General features: G+C 40.4%; 1 protein-coding gene across 5 annotated transcripts in view; it reads left to right on the top strand.

Annotated features, from left to right (window-relative positions):
• The first annotated feature begins 9,518 nt into the window (after positions 1-9,518).
• Positions 9,519-22,936, top strand: part of DAB2 (DAB adaptor protein 2) — a 52,378-nt gene continuing 38,960 nt past the window's right edge. Inside the window, exons 1-2 of one of the 5 annotated variants that reach the window (XM_024246607.3) lie at positions 9,600-10,083; positions 16,586-16,742. The gene's annotated coding sequence lies outside the window, so the exon portion shown is untranslated. 5 annotated transcript variants of the gene reach the window in all.

Here is a 22,936-nt window from a genome sequence, read left to right as displayed (position 1 = left end):
GTTCTCAATAAAAGTGTAATATTACTGGATGTATTTCATGAAGATCACTGGCTGCTATGCTGACAATAGACTGTGGGAAGGGTAACAGCAAAAGCAGTTAGAGGTTATTTCATTAATCCACGCGAGAGGCGATGATGGCTTGGGCCAAGGTAGTAGCAGTAGAGATAGTGAGACACTATCAGAAAATAAAAATAATACATAAAAAATCTCAAGTTTTTTTTCCATCAATACTTATCTGCTATATATCAAAGTGTTTTGTCACCTGTCAATATCCATTATCAGACAATAAAAGCAAGTCCCAAAAGTTTAAGAATTATTTTTATGAGAAAATCTTAAAATGAGAAGAACCTGAATGCTTCCTTTGTTCTTGCAATTCACAATGATAACTACCATAGGACAAGCTATTAGCCAGGAATTTATTTTACATTTATTATATTATTTAATCCACAAAATAAACCTGCAACACGAGCATGGTTTTTCATTTTTGCAAATAAGAAATTTAAAGTTCAGAGAAGTTAAGTCATTTATCCAAAGCCATATGACTAGATAATAACAGAGCCAGGATTCTAATTTATGCATGCCTGATTCAATCCTCTAGTATTTCCATAAAGCTATAGTGTTAATTATGAAAAAAGTCATTATTCTCTGATCATTGTGGTCCAGATTTTTAAGCATCATGTTCTAGAGATACTTCATTTAAGATTCTTCACTTGTAAGTAGTTGATTAGTCAATTTGACTAATTGGCCAGGAAGATGGTGGAAAGAGACTCTTTAGTAGTCGAATGTTAGGAGAGAAAGAGACTAGTACATATCTCATAACCAGTGGTGTGTGAGAGCCAGTGCTGATGCTAATAAGAGCCAATTGTCCTCATCTTTTCCCGACTCCAGTCAGGAACGCCACATGACAGCTTGAAATAAGCCATGGTGGAAGTTTTTAACACAGAGAAATCAACAAATACAGTAAGTCAAGGCGTTTTAAATTCATGGATCTAGTTTACTAGCCTACTATTGCCTATAATTCAAACTCAATCACAACAAAATATAAAAGTGTGTGTGTGTGTGTGTGTGTGTGTGTATACACATGTGGGCCAAGGGTGGAGGGAGAGAGAGAGAGAAGAAAAGGAGGAGGAGGAAGAAGAAAAGAGACAGCATTATCGACTTGCTAGGTGTGGTTAACATCTAACATTAGTTTTTAAAACTGCCTCATGTTCAATATAAGTCATAATAATAGAAAATGTCTACTTGTCAGATAAATGCGTTTTATATAAGTCTGTGATTATATGTTTCCTGGTTTGCCTCAGCAAAATCACTATAGGACTTAATGCATTTTCAGCCACAACTTGGATAATTCTAGACTGGTTTTCCTTCTCCCCAAACCAACACCTAGCATAGCCTTCCCAGGTGGTGTTTCTTCAGCAAACACAATTTTGGTAACCTCAGTTCTTCAATGGAAGACTGAGCCCACAGCAATCCAGTGGAAGTCTGTGACATGGGTTTCCAGAGCTTTGGCTTCTCTCTCAATAGAAGCAAGTGGTGACGTTTCCTTCTCTGGGTTGCCCTGGAGGAATGTCCTTTCACCAAGAGAGACTGAGAAGGAGAACCAGTTTGAATATCAACCAAAATAAGAATGATTTCTTTGCCATGGGGAAAAAAAGTCAGAGTCACTCCATTTGGATGGTGTTATTATATCTGAAAGCGAGGTAGAAATTGTGCGGAGGTTATTGGTTATTTTGGATTAGCCTCACAATGTGTATCTTCCACCACTATTCTAAAAAGCAGCAGCATGTATCCTGAACTAACACACATACACACACACGACACGCACACACACACACACGCTTAACACACATGCACATATTGCTACAGAAACTCTCCTGAGCCCTTTCTCAGGGAGACATTTTTTCTTTCTGTGTCACTTCATTGCTGTGCTCAGCCGTAATGTATCACTTCCCACTTTCTCTTCCCCCTCTCACCACTCTTTGTAGTGTCTGTAAGCCAGACCCAGGCTTAGAGTCTTGTGAAAGTCCAGATACCAGAGACAGCCTCGAAAGGGTATTGAGTCACAGTCGAAGTCAGAAAAATGAATCTGATGAGGCCTTTGATGCAGAGGAAAGAAACAAACAGCAGGAGCTGAGAAACAATGCCAAAGTGTGGCCAGGCGCAGTGGCTCACACCTGTAATCTCAGGACTTTGGGAGGCCAAGGCAGGTGGATCACAATGTCAGGAGTTCAAGACCAGCTTGGCCAAGATGGTGAAAGCCCGTCTCTACTAAAAATACAAAAATTAGCTGGGCGTGGTGATGGGTGCCTGTAATCCCAGCTACTTGGGAGGCTGAGACTCCGTCTCAGAAAAAAAAAAAAGAAAGCCAGAGAAGGACAAGGAGCCTGGTAGACTGAAGGCATGGAACAGTGACAGGAGCAAACAAGAGGAACATGATCAGTGTGCATTCCAAAGTTGGGTTGGAGAGTGTGCACCACTTACAGCCTTTTCATTTCTACATCAAATTGTAGCAAGCGTTAGTGTTGCCTAGCGGTTAAAAGCACAAATCCTGGAACCAATTACCTGGGTTTAAAGACTGGCTCTGCCACTTACTAGTTCTGTGACTCCTGAGTCAGTTTCCTCATCTGTAAAATTGAGACGGTAGGTTTTAATGAACTTGATTTTTATGAGGTCTAAATAAATGAATACCTGTAAAGTACTTCAGAAGAGTGTCTATATAAATAGACATGAAAGTAAGACAACACACATCCATGGACCTAGCATCAAGAAAAAAGATTACCAGCATGATTGGAGCGCCCTTTTCTTTATCTCCCTACTTCCTCTCAGAAGTAACCACCACCTTGAATTTGTGATTTATTGCCACTATTTTTATATACATTTATTTATATGAATATTTGTACCTCTAAGCAATAATTTTATTTTTCATATTTTAAACCATATATAAAGGGCATCATGCTTTCTGTCTTCTATAACTTGCTCTGCTTATTTAATCCATCTATGTTGATACAAGCAGCTCTGGGCCATAGAGCAACACCATTGTTGTTATTGTTAGAGTATTCCCAAAGGATGCATGCACCATAACTTATTTGTCTGTTTTCCTGTTGATAGACACTTAAGTTATTTCCACTTTTGGCTATTCTAAACATTCTTAGACATACTTCTTAGCAAACAAGTGGGAGTTACTGCAGGCTGTTTTAGAAGTAAAATGTCTGAGTTTTAAGGTAAGCTTATTTTAAAATTTACTTAATATTTTTTAAATTATTCATTTAAGATGTTTGGAAAAATTAACATTATTTTGCATTATCATCAGCACTGTGCTATGTGCTAACTACTACTGTCAACCCTTGACACATCTAACTTATTTCATTCTGATAACAAGACTATGAGGGAAGTTCCACTATTTCCCTTACTTTACAGAATTTCAGCAATATTCCTTAAATAACACAACTGGTAAGCCACAGAGTTAGGATTCATACCTAGAGGCACTATTTCTAGAATCACGCTAAACGCAAAATAGAGTATAATAAAAAGCCAAGATATTTTGGCTAAAAAAGCATTATAAGACAGATAAAAAGGTTTCATTGAAGGGGATGAGACTTCAAATAATCCAGTATGACCCCATTTAAATAATTATATCGTAGGGACCCTATTTCCAAGGCAGGCACGTTCAGAGGTTTAGGTAGACATGAATTTTGGAGGGGCATTACTCAACCTGGTACAGGGATCCCTTTCTACCATATGTGGCCAAGGAGAGGAGTCTAATCCACTTTTCTTATGACAAGCCTTTGAATATTTGAAGAGTTCTGCTAGTCACAGATGTCCCCTCCCTCCCCACCCTGCAGCACAAAGGCTCTCTTGCCCTGGCTGTACATGGCCATTTCAGTCAGGCCACATTGGGAGCCCTCAGCAGTTCTGATTCCCAGAAGGGTCCCCTCACTGTCCAAGTGGTCCTGCTCTGGACACACTTCCATTTGTCAGTGTCTTTCTCATGAAACAGTATGCATAACAAAAAAACGCTTTTCCAGGTGTGGACAGACCACTGCAGGGTACAGTGAACCCAAAGAGTTGTCACTAGCCACTGTAATTATGGTTAAGTCAGGCTGTGTGACCTGTGCAGCTCTAGATCTTTGAGAAGACTTGGATGGAAGTTCTAGCTCTGTCTCTCACTCTGTGAACAGAAGTAAATCAAGGTTCCTGCACCAACATTTCTTAACCTTTAGAAACAGGATTACTTGCCTAACCTGTTTGTCAATGATGTTGTGAGGATAAGTATAAGATTGGTACAAAAGATTAGATAAAATCCTCAGATTAAAAAAAATAGAAAGAATGTGGAATGGCCATAAAACCACAATGCAATGGAATTTAACCTTGTTTTATGTTATGGGGTCCTTTGATCATCCAGGGAAATCTATAGTGCACCTCTCCAGAAAATGCACATATGAACAGGCACACAAACGCTTGTGTGAAGCGTATGCATGTACATGTGCTTCACACTCATTAGGGAGTTAAATCTTCCTGGAGTCCAGACACAGCTTTCCTCCATTCTCTAATGAAGACGTGACCTTGTGCATGAGCACTAAACGAGTACAGCAAATGGTATTCCTTCTTCATTCACAAGTGACCATTTCACTTTAAAACTGAGGCTATTCAACCAGTCCAGAAACCTAAGCACATCACATGCGCATGGTTGGAGTGGAGCGGAAGTGTTTAGGGACCGAATCGAATGTCTGTGAATGGTTAGACCTGTTTTCTTTGTCTTTTTTTTTTTTTTTTTTTTTTTTTTTTGAGACGGAGTCTCGCTCTGTCACCCCAGGCTGGAGTGCATTGGTGCGATTTCCACTCACTGCAACCTCCGCCTCCTGGGTTCAAGCAATTCTTCTGCCTCAGCCTCCTGAGTAGCTGGGACTATAGGTGTGCACCACCACGCCTGGCTAATTTTTGTGTGTGTGTTTTTTTAGTAGAGACGCGGTTTCACCATTTCTCTCAGGAGAAAAGCAGCATCTCTCAAAGTGTGATCCTCAAGACCACTGCATCAGAATGACCTGGAAGTGCTGATTAAAACACAGATTCCGGGCCGGCCGCGGTGGCTCACGCCTGTAATCCCAGCACTTTGGAAGGCCGAGGCGGGCAGAAGCCGAGGTCAGGAAATCAAGACCATCCTGGCTAACACGGTGAAACCCCGTCTCTACCAAAAATACAAAAAATTAGCTGGGCGTGGTGGCGGGCGCCTGCAGTCCCAGCTACTCAGGAGGCTGAGACAGGAGAATGCCGTGAACCCGGGAGGCGGAGCTTGCAGTGAGCCGAGATCGCGCGACTGCACTCCAGCCTGGCGACAGAGGGAGACTCCGTCTCAAAAAAAACAAAAAACAAAAAACAGATTCCCTGGTACCCCCACCACAGACCTTTCCAGAGAAGTCTCTGAGGCTGAGCCCAGGAATTTACCCTAGTAGCCAACTTCCGGGATGACTGTCGTAAATACTACAATTTGAGAACTATTGCTCTGGAGGCTGAATTAAGCAATGAGCATACTGATGAATACTGACTCTTGAAAAGCCTAAAGGTAGACCTCCATGAAAACTATTCGTAGGATTTCCTTTCTTCCTTTCCTTATCTTAAAATGATATAATCTTTTTGAAAAAAAAAAAAAAAAAAAACACAAACCTGCGCGTATATCATTTCACTTCAATGCATAAATGTGACCTATATCTGCATAAAGACTATTTTCAGTTTTTTCCTTTTTGCATGGCTCCCACCCCTTTTCCCTGCCCTTGTCTCCACTGGGCCCCTAGTAATCTCTACTGCAACCTCCTTGATAATCCTTCATATATACACACAAACATATATACTCAAATACATATAAATAGGTGTTGCTTTTTATATTACTAAAATAGAAACATCTTTTCCATGCTTTTCTATACCTTGCTTTTCTCACTCAAAAAAACCTAATGGAATATTCCCATGTCACAAAATTTGACTCTAATACATATGACTTCACAGTATGGATGAGTCATAACATACTCAGTCATTCTCCATTGACAGGCATATTTTGTCCTAGCTTCGTGCTGCTATAAATGATACAATTAACAACCTTGAGGCAAGGCGTGGTGGCTCATGCCTGTAACCCCAGCAATTTGGGAGGCCGAGGCGGGCGGATCACGAGACCAGCCTGGCCAAGATGGTGAAACCCCGTCTCTACTAAAAATACAAATACAAAAATTAACTGGGCATGGTGGTGGGCACCTGTAATCCCAGCTACTCGGGAGGCTGAGGCAGAGAATTGCTTGAACCTGGGAGGCGGAGGTTGCACTGAGCCGAGATCTTGCCACTGCCCTCTAGCCTGGGCCACAGAGCAAGACTCCATCTTAGGAAAAGAAAAAAAAAAGAAAAAAAAAATCCTTGCATATTATACATGTGCTTTATTTCTAGTGGATAGATTCTTACTCCTAGGATAGAGAAGTGTATGTGTTTGCTACAATAACAATTAATATTAGTAATTCCTGCAGAGTTTTATGTATTTTCATTTTTGATAACTCCTGCTAGGTTTCTTTCCAAGTAAGACAGTATTTATTTGAATGGTAATTTTTATAAGAGTATTTACTTGCCCTTCACAATTTCTCATTATAAAAATTTATATTGGTAAATGAAGTGTAATTAGTTATATACATTTATATCATTGAATTTTAAATGTTCTTCATTTTACAAGTACCAATTTTTCCAAGTACTCTCGTGGTCTACCACCTGAGTTTCATTAAAATTGCACAAAACAGAAAAATACATATTAGTTCTGAGATGCTATAGGGGTATAAGCAAGAAAACAAAACACAAACAGGCTGCCTTCTATGAAACTATCCTCCAAATATTTTAGATCAGATAGATGGACAGGTAGATGGATAGACAGAGACATGAAAAAAATCCTCCAGTATTTGTTTTGACTTGCCAGCCACCAAATCTGGTAGGGTCAGTTTTTCTGTAATGTTAAATATGCAGGACTGGTCAAGGTCAAAGAACATTTTCTGGGAACAATAGCCATTCTCTTCATTGTTTTTTTAATGACATGGAGAAGGAAAAAAAAAAAAAGAGAGACAGAGATAGATGTGACTTTACTAGGTCCACTTCAACAAATCCTTGTTTGATTTTAACATCTCTAAGTGTCCAGCAAGCCATCAAACGCACACAGGCGGTTTACCTTACAGCCAGTCCCAAAGTGCCATCTACAATTCATGAGAAATGACAGGCTTCAAAAGGGGCAGTTTAAGGAAGACAAGAGCAGTAGAGAGGGGGATAGAAGAAGCAATGGAGAAGGAGGAGAGAAAAGATTACGTCTGTGAGCTAACAGAGGAAAACAGCTTAATTATGGAAGAAAAGACACATGCATAGGATAGGTCGAACAGGCAGAGTTGCTGTGGAAGCACATTCCAGGAAAATCTTAAGAGATTACTTTAATAATAAACCATGCATTCTTCAGCAAGCCATCACGGGATTAACTACCCCTTTCCTAGGCTGGGAGCACAGTCATTTGTTTTATTTTATTTTTTCCTTCTCTCTCACAGGCAGGTTTTCTGCAAGGGACAATTGCCATTCAAAGACTATTGTTTTTCAAACATTGCACTGACTTTTCCTCACCTTAATTTTCTAAACATAAATTTCAGTGGTGATAAGAAAAGACCATTATTTAGGCAGGGTGAACATCTGGGTGGGCTTTGGTGTGATTCTCCAGAGGGAAAGATGTTCATTATAGACTTGTTGAAAAGTGAACAACTTAGATGTGACAGAGACTATGTTTCACTAGGGATAAAAAGAGTTAAATTTGTTTTCTTTTTTTTTCTTAATGTGAGCAGGACATTGAATTACTGCCAGAAGCAATATCAGTGCCCTAGAGATATAAAAATACAGTTCAAACCAGAATTCTCCACTGTCGACTCTTCAGATTTCTGTGCAAAATAAAAGGTGTCTATTTTAAGTTGTAAGTGTGAGCCCACTGCTCTTAAATGAACTGTTTTCATCAAAGTCTTCTCTTGAAACTACAAATCATAGCAGATGAAATCATTTTCTTCCTCTGGCTTCTTAGACAAATCCCTTCCATTTGGTGGGGTAGAGCAAACCTAAGTTAGTATTTCTTGTTAAGAGTCTTTCAATGAAAAAAAAAAATAGAATTGACTGAGCACTTCTTAGTCTAGAAAATATTACTTATTGAGATTAAAAGAGACACCCATGTCTTTCTAATTATCAAAGTCCCTATTTGCCTGAAGTCAGCAGCCCTTTTTCCAGCTACCTAGCCAATAGAAGTGAAACTGAACTTCTAGATTTTAGAAACAAAGCCTTGTGTTCTACAATGTACTAGAATTACATTTCTCTGCATAAATGTTATAAATAGAATACTATCCTAGGACTAAAATTTGTATACTTCCTGTCATTCACACAAAGTCATTTTTTTAAATAGCAAATTACCTCTGAGGAATATTGAAAACTGCCAGGATGGCCCTCCCTGCCTCCACACCCCTAGGTGTGTCAGGAGATGAGAAATAGTAGACGCTAGGGAGGTAGAATTCTGGGCCAGCTGTGCTGCTCTGCACCCCTCAGTCTCCCCGAACACCGGTTGTTTCAAGCCTGACCTACTTGAGAGCAGACATTGCCACTCACATTGAGCTACCCCAAATTACACAGTGGCTTTGCAGTCGAGGCTAGGCACGGACCACAAAATATATCCTTGGTGTCCCACGAGCCCTATTTGAACCCTCAGTTTCCAGAGGTAAAATGCAAATCCACTGTGTTGCTTACTCGATAAAATCAATAACCCTCTCCCATCCGAGATACAATTTAGCATTTTCACATTTACTACGTGCTGCCTCTGACTTTAAACAAGTAATTTTTTTTCTTTAAAAAAAGGGAAAAGAGACATGTCTTTCACAAGAGTAATTTCAGAATTCTCCAAAAAGCAACAGAGCTTCTGTGGATGTTTTACAATAGGTCTTGATTTTAAAATATGGAGAAAATGAATTCTCAGCTGGTTAACACTCATTAGGATTTGCTGCGGAGTACCTTCTACCGCTCAGCACTCTACGTTAACATTTTAAAATATTTTATTTCTTGCAGTTCATGTTTTTCCTAGAGTTATAGGAAGTGCTATGGAAATTCATGCAGATAAAGTCATGTTATGTGTCTACATATGGGTGTATATACACTGTAAGGGAAGCCTATATAGAATCTCTGATTGTATCAGAATTATAACTTATTTGATAGGCTACATAGACGTGAACATGTTTTGCTCATATCGATTTCATAGAGAGAATATTATTTTTATATCCATATATATGATTATATTTCATATGTAAATACAGTATGTTTTACATATGCACACATAGATTTCCCACTAACTTAAGCGCATTTGCATCTGCAATGAGGGAGACATTAATTTCTTCTAAGGGGAGCAAATCCAATCGCGCGATCAACTTTAGAAACTGCAGATCTGCCCAGGAACCGTTGTCCCTTGTCAGGAAAGTCAGGAGTAAAGGCAGCCCTTTGTTCAAAGGGCCCCAACGGGTTGGTTAGGATGACTCCGTGTGCCACATCACTCGCAGTGGCAATCCAGGGAACGGATCTGTGAAACGAAGCTCCGTGGATCCCACCCCTTTCCTCCAGAGCTTCCCTTTCCTGTCCTTATTTGCACCCGCCCCCCGCCCGCGTCGGTCTGGGGCTTTTGACTTCGCCCCGAACACATTTCCCCTCCCGTCGCTGGGTCCCTGCGATCGCCCCCAGCTGGTGGGGCTCGCGGAGCCTAGGGGAGCCGGGTCCTCTGAGCCGCTGCAGCGCGAGTTAATAAACAGTTAAGTTTGGAAGACTCTGCAGACACGTTGAGGGGGAGTTACCAAGCCCAGGCAGCAAAAACATCCTGGCACATTCCTGGGGAGTCCTCAGCTGCCAGCATCTGATTAGAACCATATCTCTCGCCGGGAGTGGCCGCGCGGCTCCGAAGCTCCCGGCCGGCGGCTATTTAAGCGAGTCCCGCCGCATCCGCTGCGCTGCAGCCTGGAGGCTCCGGGCGCGGGGAAGTCATGCTCGCTTCGCGGAGGCAATAGCTAGCCGGTGAGTAGCTTCGAAACCCTTCTTCCCTCTGGCTCCATTTTTTTTTTAAGATCTCCTTCTCTCCTTTGCTCCCCCTCTCTCACCCCCCGCTACCCTTCTTTGGGTACAGACCTTGGGCTGTGGGGAATCTTAGAAATGAGACCGTGTGCTTGGGGAAACCAGCAGTTTTGTGGCCTGACATCTGAGGAATGCTTCCACGGAATGTATTTACCTTTCGAATCCGACTCCAGATGCCCAGCTTGTGACATTTAACAAACGACTCCTTTTGTGTCGTGTGTGTGTGTGTGTGTGTGTGTGTGTAAAAGGTCTGCGGGCAGCCCTCCTAGGACACTGAGGTGGCTGCTGACCGCCTAATTAACTCCTCGAAGGGTGTTTATTTTTGCTGTGTGACAAAGGCTGGGGACCTGGCTTGTGCCCATAAGGAGCTTTTTCCTGCTGACTGACAACATATGGCATTAAAATGTGAACTTTTGTCTTACACCGGCATTCCTAAGGAAGTATCTACGCAAGGGACTTAAGAAAGTTGTTTTATATCCCCCGGAGCAGGGAGCGTGGTTTATATGGTGCTTGCCTGCCTATTGTAAGCTGGTTAAAAAGATTAAGTAAGAATTCTAAAAAAGGGGGGAAAAATGAATGGGTTAAAACCGTGGAGCCTCAGTCAACATAGCGGTTTTCATAGCATAGAGCTGACTCTGTTATTTGTTTCTGCCGTCTTTCCCTCTTGACTTAATTCTGAGCCTGGAATTCTGGTCCGAAGACAGTTTCAGCAGGGAGCTGAGTCAAAGGGAAATTTAACTGGATTAAAAACACTTAAGGAATCTGGATGTTATCTCCACCCCAACCACCCCCGACCTTTTCCTCTTTCTTTTTAGTTTTTGTTTGGAAGGAAGAGAGCCACTCTGTAAACCGAGAAGAGCAGAAACAAGCTTCCAGACACATGGAAAGACTTAAAAATTATGGAGGGGCGACTTCACGAATAGTAAATGTTGCTATTGCTCTGTAAAGTGACTTAATGAAAAAATTTCTGGCCTTAGTGAGGCAAAGCAGGGGCATGGGGGAGAAGGAGGTAAGATATAACTAACGCAAACAGAAGTAATGGGAGTGGAAAGAAGGCATCTACAAAAAATGCCTTTGAGATGTCTGATAAGCCTCTTGGGATGGCTTTGATGAGATGTATACTTGATTGTCCTTACAATCTTGAGGTTGGCTTCTCACACAAAAGCACCTACTGGCTGTTGGGGAGGGAAGAACTAGCTGGGGAGGAGGGAGCTTGCAGCTACCAAATGGCTCGTCACCATGCTTCTTACCCCAGCAGGCAGACTTTGGGAGGCTGCTTTTCTCTGAGCCAGGTGCCCCGCCCACTCCAGGTTCTGTGTCTTCTCTCTTGGAAGGGAGATGGCCCTCAGTGACACTGTAAGAAAGTTTATTACCTTGAGAATTCGGGAGTATTCGAGGCTTGAGCCCTTTGAAATCTTTGGAAAAGGACCTTTTTGGTGGAGTGCTGGACTTGTGGAAATAATGCCACACTTAAGACAACAAGGAGAGTACAATGGGAAAGTCTTCTAGAGAAAGCATGAAGAAGACCTGGTGGTCTTTGCCAATGTGGATTTCTGGGACAGACCACTTCTTCCAAATCCTTAATCAGTTTCCTCCTAAGGCCAACTAAATTCTTTTTCCTGTTGTTGGTGAATAACTTCCCCTTTCTTTTCCCACTCCCAGCTCGAAGGATCCCTTCTTATCCAAATGACTGACCTAGAAACCAGTTATTTTTCAGCTATGCCCTCCTGTGCTTTAATGTATAACCAGAATAAGTAGATGGTAGAGGAATGTCTTCCAACTTTGAGCCCATACACGTATGTATTTGCCATTCTAGGGATCTTTGATCTTGATGGTTGATCTTTACCTGAGGTTGTAAGTGAGGGAAGAAAGCACTTGTTAAAAACCTTGTCTAATTTGTGAAGGGCAAAATCCAGAGTTTGCATTTCTGCTAAAGACTTTTATAGTTTCAGATTAAACTGAAAGTCCAAATTCCTGTGCATTAGGCCTATTTGTTGTCTTTCTCCAAAGGTTGAATGGATTTCACTCGCCTTGTTTGGGTTGAAGGGTACTGCTTTTAAGGCACTTGTTGGCATGACGGTAGTACACGGACCTCTGGCAGCTGCTGACCAGCTGTTTGGGGATGATATTTACTGGCCTGCTCAACCAGGCCTCGATTACCTGAAGGTTAAGGGAGCAGGAAGATATCTTCCTTGCTGAGTGCTCCTGGCCAAGCAGGAGGCTTTACTGTCACATGGGCTCTTATGCTGCTTCATTTCTAACTCTACCCTCATATGCTACCACTGATATTTCATCTGGATAATTTTGAAGGCTCTGCGTGTTTCTCTTCCTCATTCTCTTGACCTGAGGATTTAATTACTGCTCTTCTTAAAGACAGAGCCGAGATGCTGAAATGCTTGGGAAAGCTGCTGAGAGTGAGCCCTCCTGGGGTTTGAAGTTGTCCTAATGCCCATCAGAACATACCTCCCCAGCTGGAAAGATTCGAAAGCTTACTGGCCAGGAAGGTTTAGGTAACTAACCAAACACAAGGTTTTTTACCCTTTAGACAGAACCAGAATGGGAACCAGATTGGCAATATGAAACACCTGAGTAACAGGCTGTGGTATTTTAAAATTCTCCCTGGCACTGCTATGTAATTCCAAAGTTGAAGCTGTGCCACTTCAAAGGTTGGCCAAAATCATATTTAGATGAAACAGATTTTTGTTTTGTTTTGTTTTGTTGGAGACGGAGTCTCCCTCTGTTGTCCGTGCTGGAGTACACTGGCATGATCTTGACCCACTGCAGCCTCCGCCTCCTGGGTTCAAGAGATTCTGTGACCTCAGCCTCCTGAGTAGTTGGGATTAGAGGTACCCGCCACCACACCCGGCTAATTTTTTTTTTTTTTTTTTTTGTAGTAGTAGTAGAGACGGGGTTTCACCATGTTGGCCAGGCTGGTCTCGAACTCCTGACCTCAAGTGATCCACCCACCTCGGCCTCCCAAAGTGCTGGAATTACAGGCATGAACCCACCACACCTGGCCAGATGAATCAGATTTAACATCAGATATGTGTCTTTAAAGGAGACCCAACTCATAATATCAACATATCCTGACTGGATTAACTGGTGGAAATCAGAAGGAAAGCAGACTCTTCAGTCTTTACTTAAAGACAGAAAACAAGCAAATTCCTGATTAGGGGAACAAATGTTGCCTGGTATGGACACAGAGGGCTAACATTCAACACTGGCTGCCTCCAACAGGGCACAATTGGATAGTAGTTGAGGACTACCTTCTGAAGTACCATTTCCTGGGTTCAAATCCTAGCTACAGGGTTGCAGGTTACACGGCCTTGGGCACATTCCATAACCTCTCTGTACTTCAGCTTGCTTATCTGGGGAGAATAATAGTACCTACCCCAGGATTGCTGGGAAGACAGCTAATCTAATATACTTGGAATACTTTTTCCCATCTGATTTTGAAGGTTTTGTTTGTTTGTTATTGTCCCCCCTGAACAACTGAATTAAGTGTCTTTGTGAAAACTGAAAGCAAATGGAAAATTTCTTCATGAAAATTGAATACCCCTCACCTACTTGAAAAAGGTTAATTATTCAAGCACTTGATTTTAATAAAGCCAGTGTGTTTGCTTGTGCTCATGCTAGAACAGACAGGGAGTTACTCTCTGTTCTCGTCCTGGAAGCCTGCACTTTGGTTTGGTCAGGCTGACCTCGCTGGTCTCAGTTAAGCCCTCCCCATACCCTCTCAGACTCCTGACAGAGAAGGAGCAATCCTTCCCCCTGAAGTCAGCATTGTTACAGAAGGAAGTGGGAAGGGAGGGACCACCCGGACTAAACTGAATGACTAGGCTAGAAATAAAAATTCTTCCGAGAGTGTGCAGGCCCCATACTATCCTTGCCCACATAGCTGGGCAGGTTGCCATGGTTACTCCCCTTCCCGCATCCTTCTACCCTGGAAGGAAGCCTGCCTCTCTAGGGCAAGTAGAATCTGAACAAATTGCTTCCTGGTCTAAAAATGGAAGTTACTAAGTGAAGTAGAATCTCCTCTCTACTTATATCACCCCCTCCAAACTTATTTTAATCCCAATACTTAATTTTCTAACCTTCCTAGTTCTTGCATCATCTAGATAGCAAAACATAAAAGCTTATGAAATTTCTGGAACCTAAAAGTTACTACCTCAATATAGAAGCAGCCTGGCAAGTTTTCCCTACTACATTTGTACCAGCTAGCTAGGGGCAAGTGATTTTTAACTAAGTTCAACTGGTAAAAATTCTAAGTGAATGGGGCAGGCTGAGTGAGTGTTACGCTGAAGGTAAACAGAATGTATGAGGGCTGTCACTTAGATTTTCAGGTAACCATAGAGTAAAGGGAGCAGGTAAATAGGAAGTAACAATCCTAGAATGCTGGATTTGAAGCACCATTCAACCTAGAAGAAATTTGGATGAGGGAAATATGTTTTAATGTTGTCTCTTGGTAAAAAACTACCCTATTGCTACCTAGCAATATGATGCAAAATGTTACTCCCAAAAAGACTTTGATCTTTATGTGAAAGATGAGCTGCCATACACAGGTTTGCATTTGACAAATTAATTCAGTCTTTCAAAATTGGACATTTAGCTTGATGTGTATTTCACAGCTTGAGGGAACTCATCTAAGACAATAGTTCTCAGAGTTGATTCCCAAACCAGCAGCATCAACATCAGCTGGGGACCTGTCAGAACTGCAAATTCTGGCAGTAGGGCCCAGCTGGATGGGCTCTCCACCATGTGATTTAAGAGTAACTTTCATAATTCAGTGGTTTTAGGATTCACTTGCTCAGTGGAAATCATAGCAAAATATTTGAATTCCTTCAGTCATGGAGATAATAAAGCAAAAGCCTTTAAACACAGTGCAGTTTAACTGAATCTTAGGATGCAGAAAGATTGAAAAGCATGGGCTTTGGATATTTTTCCCATATACCAAGTATGGCTTTCTTGATCCTAGGAAATCCAATATACTTTTGGTTTGATATTATCACCTCACTTCCAAATCCTTTCCCCTCTGCTGGGGTTTTTAAAGAGTATAATTAATCTCCATTTATTAGGAAACTGTCCCAGTTACTTCTTTTAAAAAAGATTCCAGTAAACTAGATCATTACCCTTGAACCAGATGGTTTTCTCTAACCTATAAAACTTTTTATTTTGTTTTTATTCCATGTCTAGAAGTACAGATGAAGGCCTCTCCATAAATGAATCTACTTCATTTAGTTTTTGTAAAGTTTAATGGCTAATGAAGCACTGCTCCTTTCTCCCATTCGACTTTCACTTTAAGTAACCTGAAATAGAAAAGATATCTCTATTTATTGGCTCCAATATGATGAGTATCTTGCCCAAGGTGTTATCATTAAGTGGTAGAGCCAGGATTCAATTATGAATCTTTATGATTTGCACCTTGGCGTTTATCTGAATACTTAGCAATTACCTACTATGTGAAGTCTGATGCTAGGTTAGCAATGGAAAATCTCCCAGTGAGCAGAAATCAAAACAAAAGTTTTCCTCATGTGTGGCAAAGGACATAGGATAGAGAGTTAAACAGATTTACATGTGAATGGCAGTGCTACCATTTCTCGGGCATGCTATTCAATGTCTCTGGCCCTTAGTTGTCTCACTTGCCTTGCAAAAACAGTCCTAGCAATGCCTGATGTTAAACAGAGATCACATCTCAAACTGAAAAATACAAGGGTGTGATGTACAAGTATATAATTGGAACTCTGGTTTTGAAAAGCCAACATAGATTCATGGTTAAGAACTTGGGTTCTAAGCTGCAAATGACTGTGCCCACAGCCTAGCTTTGCCATGTAAGACAAGCTATATAAGCCCTGAGCTTCATTTCTCCATCAGGAAAATGAGTTGCCTCGATTTTAAAATTAAAAACTCCTCAGAACTCCTGCGGCTGCTTCTGAAATGTACCTGTCCTAGAAATGCAATTCTCAATGCAATAACTAAGCTGATATTTTTTAAATGGTCTTGTTTTCATTGTTTTTGAGTATCAGGCAAGCTAAATTCTAGAGATGCACACATTCAGGCTGAAAATTAGAAGACTGTCTTTCCTATATATCTTTAAACTATTAAATGTGAATAATCAAGGAGAAGAATGCAGCAATGCTTCATAAATCAGTAGAGGCACACAAATACTAACTTTAAGGTACCACTTAAACCTCATCTGAGCAGGGCAGTTAAGTCCTCTTAAGGTCTATAGTTAATCCATACCCAAAGAACTGGAAAGTGAATAACTTCATCCCTAACTGTCCATATTGAACACAGCTGCCCTCTTGGTTCTAAATATTGCATCCAAATGATCTCACTTATTTTTTTATATTTTAAGTGTCCTATTAGGGGGCCAAGACCTGGTCTAGTTTTCTGTAATATGTAATACAGATGCTAACGTGCTTTTTGTTACCATTTATTGCAACAGAAATAAACCAAATGTGTTCGAACATATGTCAGAAGGGTGACATAATCATATGAAGAATGCTATACCAGTTTGGCTTTGGGACGAAATGTGAATCTACTAGGGAAACATACAATTGCCCTCTGAGTCAGAAGAACAGAAGTTGCAGTGGCTACACATAGTAGGTGCTCAAATATCCATCCTTTAAAGGGAAGTGTCAGCTGTGCTTTAGTTATATCAGCATTGGGTTTTGTTGTTACTTGATTTTGTTTTGTGTTGCTCCCTGCCCCCTTTACCTCTAAAATTAAATGACTTAAATGCAATTCATTTTTGAAGTAGAAAACAAGTATGTAGCTGATAGAAAAGGCTTTTCCATCAATAGTTGGTTGCTAGTAAGGAGGGTCAATATTGATTTCTGCCTGGGCTAGGGTTCAACTATAGCTGAGGCTTTTCAGAAAGCATACATGTACTAGAATTGAAATGATAGATATATTTAATGTCCACGCTGTCTTCTAAAGGATAGCTTGATGCAGAAATGCTTGCTTAACTGCCTGAAAACCTGTTCTTTGTGATTTCTGATTTGTCTAACCGGTCTGAAGTTCCCAATGACTAAAAGTTGATAGTAATTGAAAGTTGGATACAAATATTTACCTTAGAGGGACACATAGATGACAAGAGCTGCCTATAAGATAGGTAGAGAAAATAGTAACTACTCAACTAACATATGCTTTTATTGTAGTTAAGTGGTACAGAGTGTTGTGTGGGTCCAGAGGGAGAAAAAGACCATTGGTGTTAATGGATTTGGCTTTTAAAGGAACAATGGAAGTCAAATAAGCAAAGGTAAGAAAAGAAAATGCATTTTAGGCAGCAGTGCATATGCAAATCATGCAGTTGGATGAACTTAGGGTATGCCTAAAGAACTCTGATTGGCCAGTTTGGCCAAGAAACAGTACAGGTGGCATAGGGCTGAGAAGTGTCTGAGTTTGAAAAGTAGGGATGAATTATACTGAGCCATGGATGTCAGGATAAGAATTTTGATCTTTTTTTTTATTTTTATACTTTAGATTCTGGGGTACATGTGCAGAATGTGCAGTTTTGTCACATAGGTATACACCTGCCATGGTGGTTTGCTGCACCCATCAACCCGTCACCTACATTAGGTATTTCTCCTAATGCTATCCCTCCCCTTACCCCCCAACCAGGTGCCGGTGTGTGATGTTCCCCTCCCTGTGTTGATGCATTCTCAATGTTCAACTCCCACTTACAAATGAGAACATGCGGTATTTGCCAAGCAGATCCATCATTAAAGCAGGAAAACCAAATGCTGATTAGGATAATTTAACCTGGCTCTATTGGCGGAATGTGTTTGAGTGGAGATTGCTTAGTAGTTGAAGAAAAGCCTATATTTCTTTAAAAATCATCAAAGTAGAGAAAAGGGTTGCTTAACCTAAGATTAAAGTGCAAAAAGAAATATTTATTACCCTTAATGTTTTAAGCGCACTGCTCATTAACAGACTGTGTCGAGCCTAGAAAAGTAGGGCAAATAATTTTCGGATCCCAAAAGCTTTATTGAATTGAGGGAAGAGCTCTACATGAATCAGAGGGCAATGATAGGTCATGGCAAATGTGGGGAAATGGCTGGTAAGAGGCCAGTAAAGACTTCCCTGAGACCACACATCTTGAGTGGCCTTGGAATGAAGGTTTTCACGATATTCAAGAAGGTGAAGGTAGTACATATTACAGGCTAGCAGACCACATAAGAAGGTCTGGTGTGTCTATGTGTCTGTTTAGGGGAAACAGAAGACAACGACCTCTTCGGAGAGCAGGTGGCCGTGTATATGTATAGTCCGCAGCCTGATTAGAAGGGCTTTGAATCTCAGCTTGAATGTGAATGGAGGAATTGAACACCGATACCTGATTAATTCAAAATCAGGAAAGCTAGGAGGCCAGTAAACACTCCTACAAAAATTTAGCCATACAGGGAGATCAGTTACAACCAGAGTCTCTTACACCTTAGAGTCTCACTGAAGCCCTTTGGAGAAAATGGAAGAAAGAGCTCATCCCATAAAGAGTTGTTTGTTTGTTTGTTTTTCACTTCAAGTGTTTTAAATATATTAAGGAGTACCTATGCTATGTGTGTAGAAAAGATCAACAAACACCATAATATAAGTCCACTAATCATGAGGGACATGTATGATACAATGTGGTATAGCTTTTTAGGGAGGAGGAACTCAGGGTGGCGGTGAGGCAAGGTTGGGGAGAAATGCTGGAACTAAGTAAAAAAAAAAAATATGATGGGGAGGGAGGAGAGGTATGAAAATAAAGGGTAATTATGAAAAGTAGACTTTCAAAGGTTTGACTCATTCATTAAACATGAACAGTTTAGGATAAAATCTTAGCTTCATTCTAAGCTGCAGACAGTACTGTTGTGGATCTTTTAGGTATATCTGCATACGAAGTACATTCTGTAATGCTGTTCCCACTTAGTGTATAGTGATGCAAATGTTCAGTTTTCTGCACAAGAACTCTTTCATAGAAACAGTGGGCACAACCATGTTCTGTGTTAGGATCTGGACTCTTATACTTCATGCAGCCAGCATTTGTGGAAGGCTCACTAATTGTATTGATCATGAAGTCCATTTTCTTGAAGACTGACATTGACCAAGTGCTGCCTGGTAGCCCGTTGATAATGCTCTTGTGACTTGGTAGTGCTCTTTAAATAATTAAAGCCAGCTGTAGGGACCCTTGGTTACATTTTCATAAGATCGTTTCACTGAAATCTGAGATTCAATGTTTAGCCTGATCTGAAACTGACACGTTGTATTCTTAGAAAATCTGGTAATTAAAAGTGCCACAGAACATGTCTGGTTCTAGAATACAGAAGTTCCCTGAATTGCTTGTACTTCTTAAGTGAATGCCAGACTGAATGCCAAATGAGCATAGTGTTTCCTTCTGGTGTTTATGAAGATAGTGGTGATTCAGAACTTTGGATTTTATGATAATTCTGAAGGAAACATCACTGAAATTCTTCAATACCCTCAGGTATAACAGAATTGCTTCCTTCTGGTACTGCCATACAGATGGTCCTTCAGATTGTAATGTGGTTATAGGAGACTCACAAATATTAAATGTAAATATCCCCTCAATTTGTGTCATAATTTAAAAACTGTTGAAGAGGGTTATTAACCCTTCAGACAACATTTGCATCTTTCCATAATTGATATCAATACAGCAATTTATATATAATTCCTTGATGTAGTACTACTTTTTCTTCCTTTTATGAAGTATTATTAACAGCAATGAAGCTTTCTACCCTAATCAGAAACAATTCCTCCAAAACACATAGCATCAGTTATAACTGTGACCTGCTTGTTCTTTCTCCCCTACCTATCCTCTAAGCCCCTTGAGAGTAGAGACCATGTCTATTTTGTCACTCTATACATAGGATAATGCAGTGCTTGGCATATAGTAGGTGTTTAATAAACAATAACCAGATGGCCACGTGAGTGAGTAACTCAAGCCACTTTCATTTGCAACATCAATTGCAATTTATTACAGAGTGAGCAAAATGGAAAACTTTAGCTTGCCTTATCATCTGTTGGTATAAGTAAAACAGTTCTGACCCCCCCCCTTTTTTTTTTAACTTTAAGGTTATTTATAATGAGCAATATCCATATGTTCTTCTAGTTTATATCTGCTCAGGGCCTGAGGAAGGCAGACAAGCTGTTACTGAAATTCTCCAGATGGTGTGGTCTTTCCAAGTTGCTAGTTTAACTTCTACCAATGGAATATTCATCGTTGCTCATATATCTGTCTGACCTGATGGATGTAATCACCTGGCTAATAAGAATTGTGGTGAATAGATTTCAGCCTGATATTTTATCCACAGACAACTTCTTATTCTCCTTCTGTTTCTCCTTTTAAAAGTGTCCACCAAATTGTTTATAAAATTACTAATAAAATTTGAGAAAGTAGATGAGACCTTTGGCTTAGCACTGGATAATTAAGGCTATTGTTTTGACTTAACACAATTTCCGCCCAAATCAAAGAAACTTGTTTTGTTTTGTTTCTTATTTCCCTGTGCAGCTGTATTGTGAATTAAGATATCCATTAGGCTCTTTAAGATGCTAAAATTAGGTCACAAACTCATTACTGTCTGCACAGACCCCAGCATTTCCAAGAACCCCAGGCTGGAAACCAACTATAGGCCATCCACTGACCAACTTTCAAAATCCTAGCATAAGAGTTTTTTGACTTCTACTTATCATTTGACTGAAAACTTACTGTTGAATTTTTAATATGTCAGGAGCTTTCCCCAACAACTCTGCCTAGGTATCATTTAATGATGCCTAAGATGAAACTATTGACAGCTGACTGTGGGCAGTATTCTATGTGATTTCAGATATACTCATGTTCTATGTGTGGTTTCCCTTCACTTTTGAGTTTAATTGAAAGTGACTGAATCCTAGAGCATCTTCATGATTCTGTCTTTAGCCCAAGTTAGACTATAGACTTATGCCTACATTTTAAACTTTGCTGTCTACCAAATTAGCACATCTTTAAGGAATTTAATTTTTAAAATACAGAAAAGCACATCGCCCCAATGTCACTTATTCTAAATGTATAAGAAGCAGAAATCTGTCTTTACCTTTCCTACTGCCCTTCTTAACGAGCATTTTCTTGGCACTGGTCTTTCCAGACTTTCAACAGTTTTATGAAAAAACATATATAAATTGGGAAAAATCATATTAATACATTCTGCTTCATACAAGAGGCTATAAATGCATGACTATCTTAGTAAATAGCTGCCATTTACAAAAGATGCTCTTTTTTTGTTTTTAGGGAGCTCACATTTCAAAATATCATTTCACTTCATATACATTTCTATAAAGCAGACATTAGGGGAGCCCTTTTGTATGATGAAATCGATCTTAGAATGTAGGGTGTAAGACATAATGGCCTTTGACCTTTTAAAAAGCCACCTTTAAGACATTATATTTATTTGAAGTTTGAGGGTCACTAAGCATCAGAGCTTGGCAAGATGGGATAACCTTGACTCTAATGTTTGAGATTGTTAGTCCTTAACCTTTCAATTAAAAGCCTTTGTTTCCAGAAGATTATCCAAATATTTGAAAGAAACCGGCAATGTTGAATCACTCCAAAGGGCAAGTCTGTGCAACTGTCATACTGCAGAGCTCTCTGACTCTTTGATGCTGTGTCCCTGTACTCGGATTTGTCACCACCCCAACCTCCACACCATCACTCAAAACCGGAAAGTCCTCCCAGTCCCATCTAGACAAAACAGAGTGCTATCGCCCACCCTAATCCAGTTTGACCCAACTTTTAACCTTTCCCTGGTATAACCTAGCACAGGCCGTATATTATAGCCAAGCAGACATGAATATCTTTTACACCTTGCTATTAGTTCCTCTTTCCTGAAAGTACTTTCTGGCTATGCACGTTGCCCCAGTCTTTGAAATTAATTATCTCTTTTGTTGTAAAGCAAAGACATTAAAGCATATGTATTAGGCTGGTGTGACTTGCAGGTTGTTGCTTCACTCCTGTGCTTCAGCCTCCTCTCCTGTCAAATAGGGATGATACTGTCCAGGATTAAATGAAAATGTCTTAGCATCACATCTGGTATATAATAAACATTCGGTAAATTTAACTTTTAAAAATCTAATATTCTGTGTTTCTAAGGAAGATGTCTGGGACATTCTCAGTCCTGGATTCCCAGATCTACTTTCCTCTACTCTCCTTTTTCCCGAGAGCATTTTTCATCTCTGAAAGTCTGTACTCCACTTACGTTTTGCTCCCTGTTAGACCCTATAAGGGAACAAATCTTTATTTTGCTCACTGGTATATCCCAAGCTCTAGAAGAATGCCTGGCACTTAGTAGGGATGCAGGTTTGATTACATGAATTAACTTGCTGGTAAGGATCACTGAAATTCAGGGGCAAACTTGGTTTCCAGTCTCTAAATTGTAATGGCTTTGAGTTGGGATCAATCACCAGACCCCCATGTGCTCTAAACAACAACAACAACAAAAAAGGCTGTCAGTGTCTGCAGGCTTTTCAAGTTTTGTCATAATCATGGTTTCACAGCAAAATCTAGGGTAGCTAGTGGCCTACCATTTGCGTCATCTCTCTGGCCATGCATAATATAAGCGAAATGACATACTCTTAAGAGTCAAAAGACATTTGTTTTTTCCCCCTTAAGGGAATGTTTTGGACCCAGGTGCAAATATAAAATAGCATTTAGGGTAGGAAACCACCTCAGCTCCGAGAGCAAATGACAGACTCGGAGAAGGGAACTTTATTCACATGTCACCTCTGATAATTAACTCTAAAAGTAGAACTTTGCTTATTTTGGAGG

Source organism: Pongo abelii, chromosome 4, assembly GCF_028885655.2.
Source record: "Pongo abelii isolate AG06213 chromosome 4, NHGRI_mPonAbe1-v2.0_pri, whole genome shotgun sequence".
Lineage (NCBI taxonomy): Eukaryota > Metazoa > Chordata > Mammalia > Primates > Hominidae > Pongo > Pongo abelii.
This window is presented reverse-complemented; position numbering and strand designations above follow the sequence as displayed.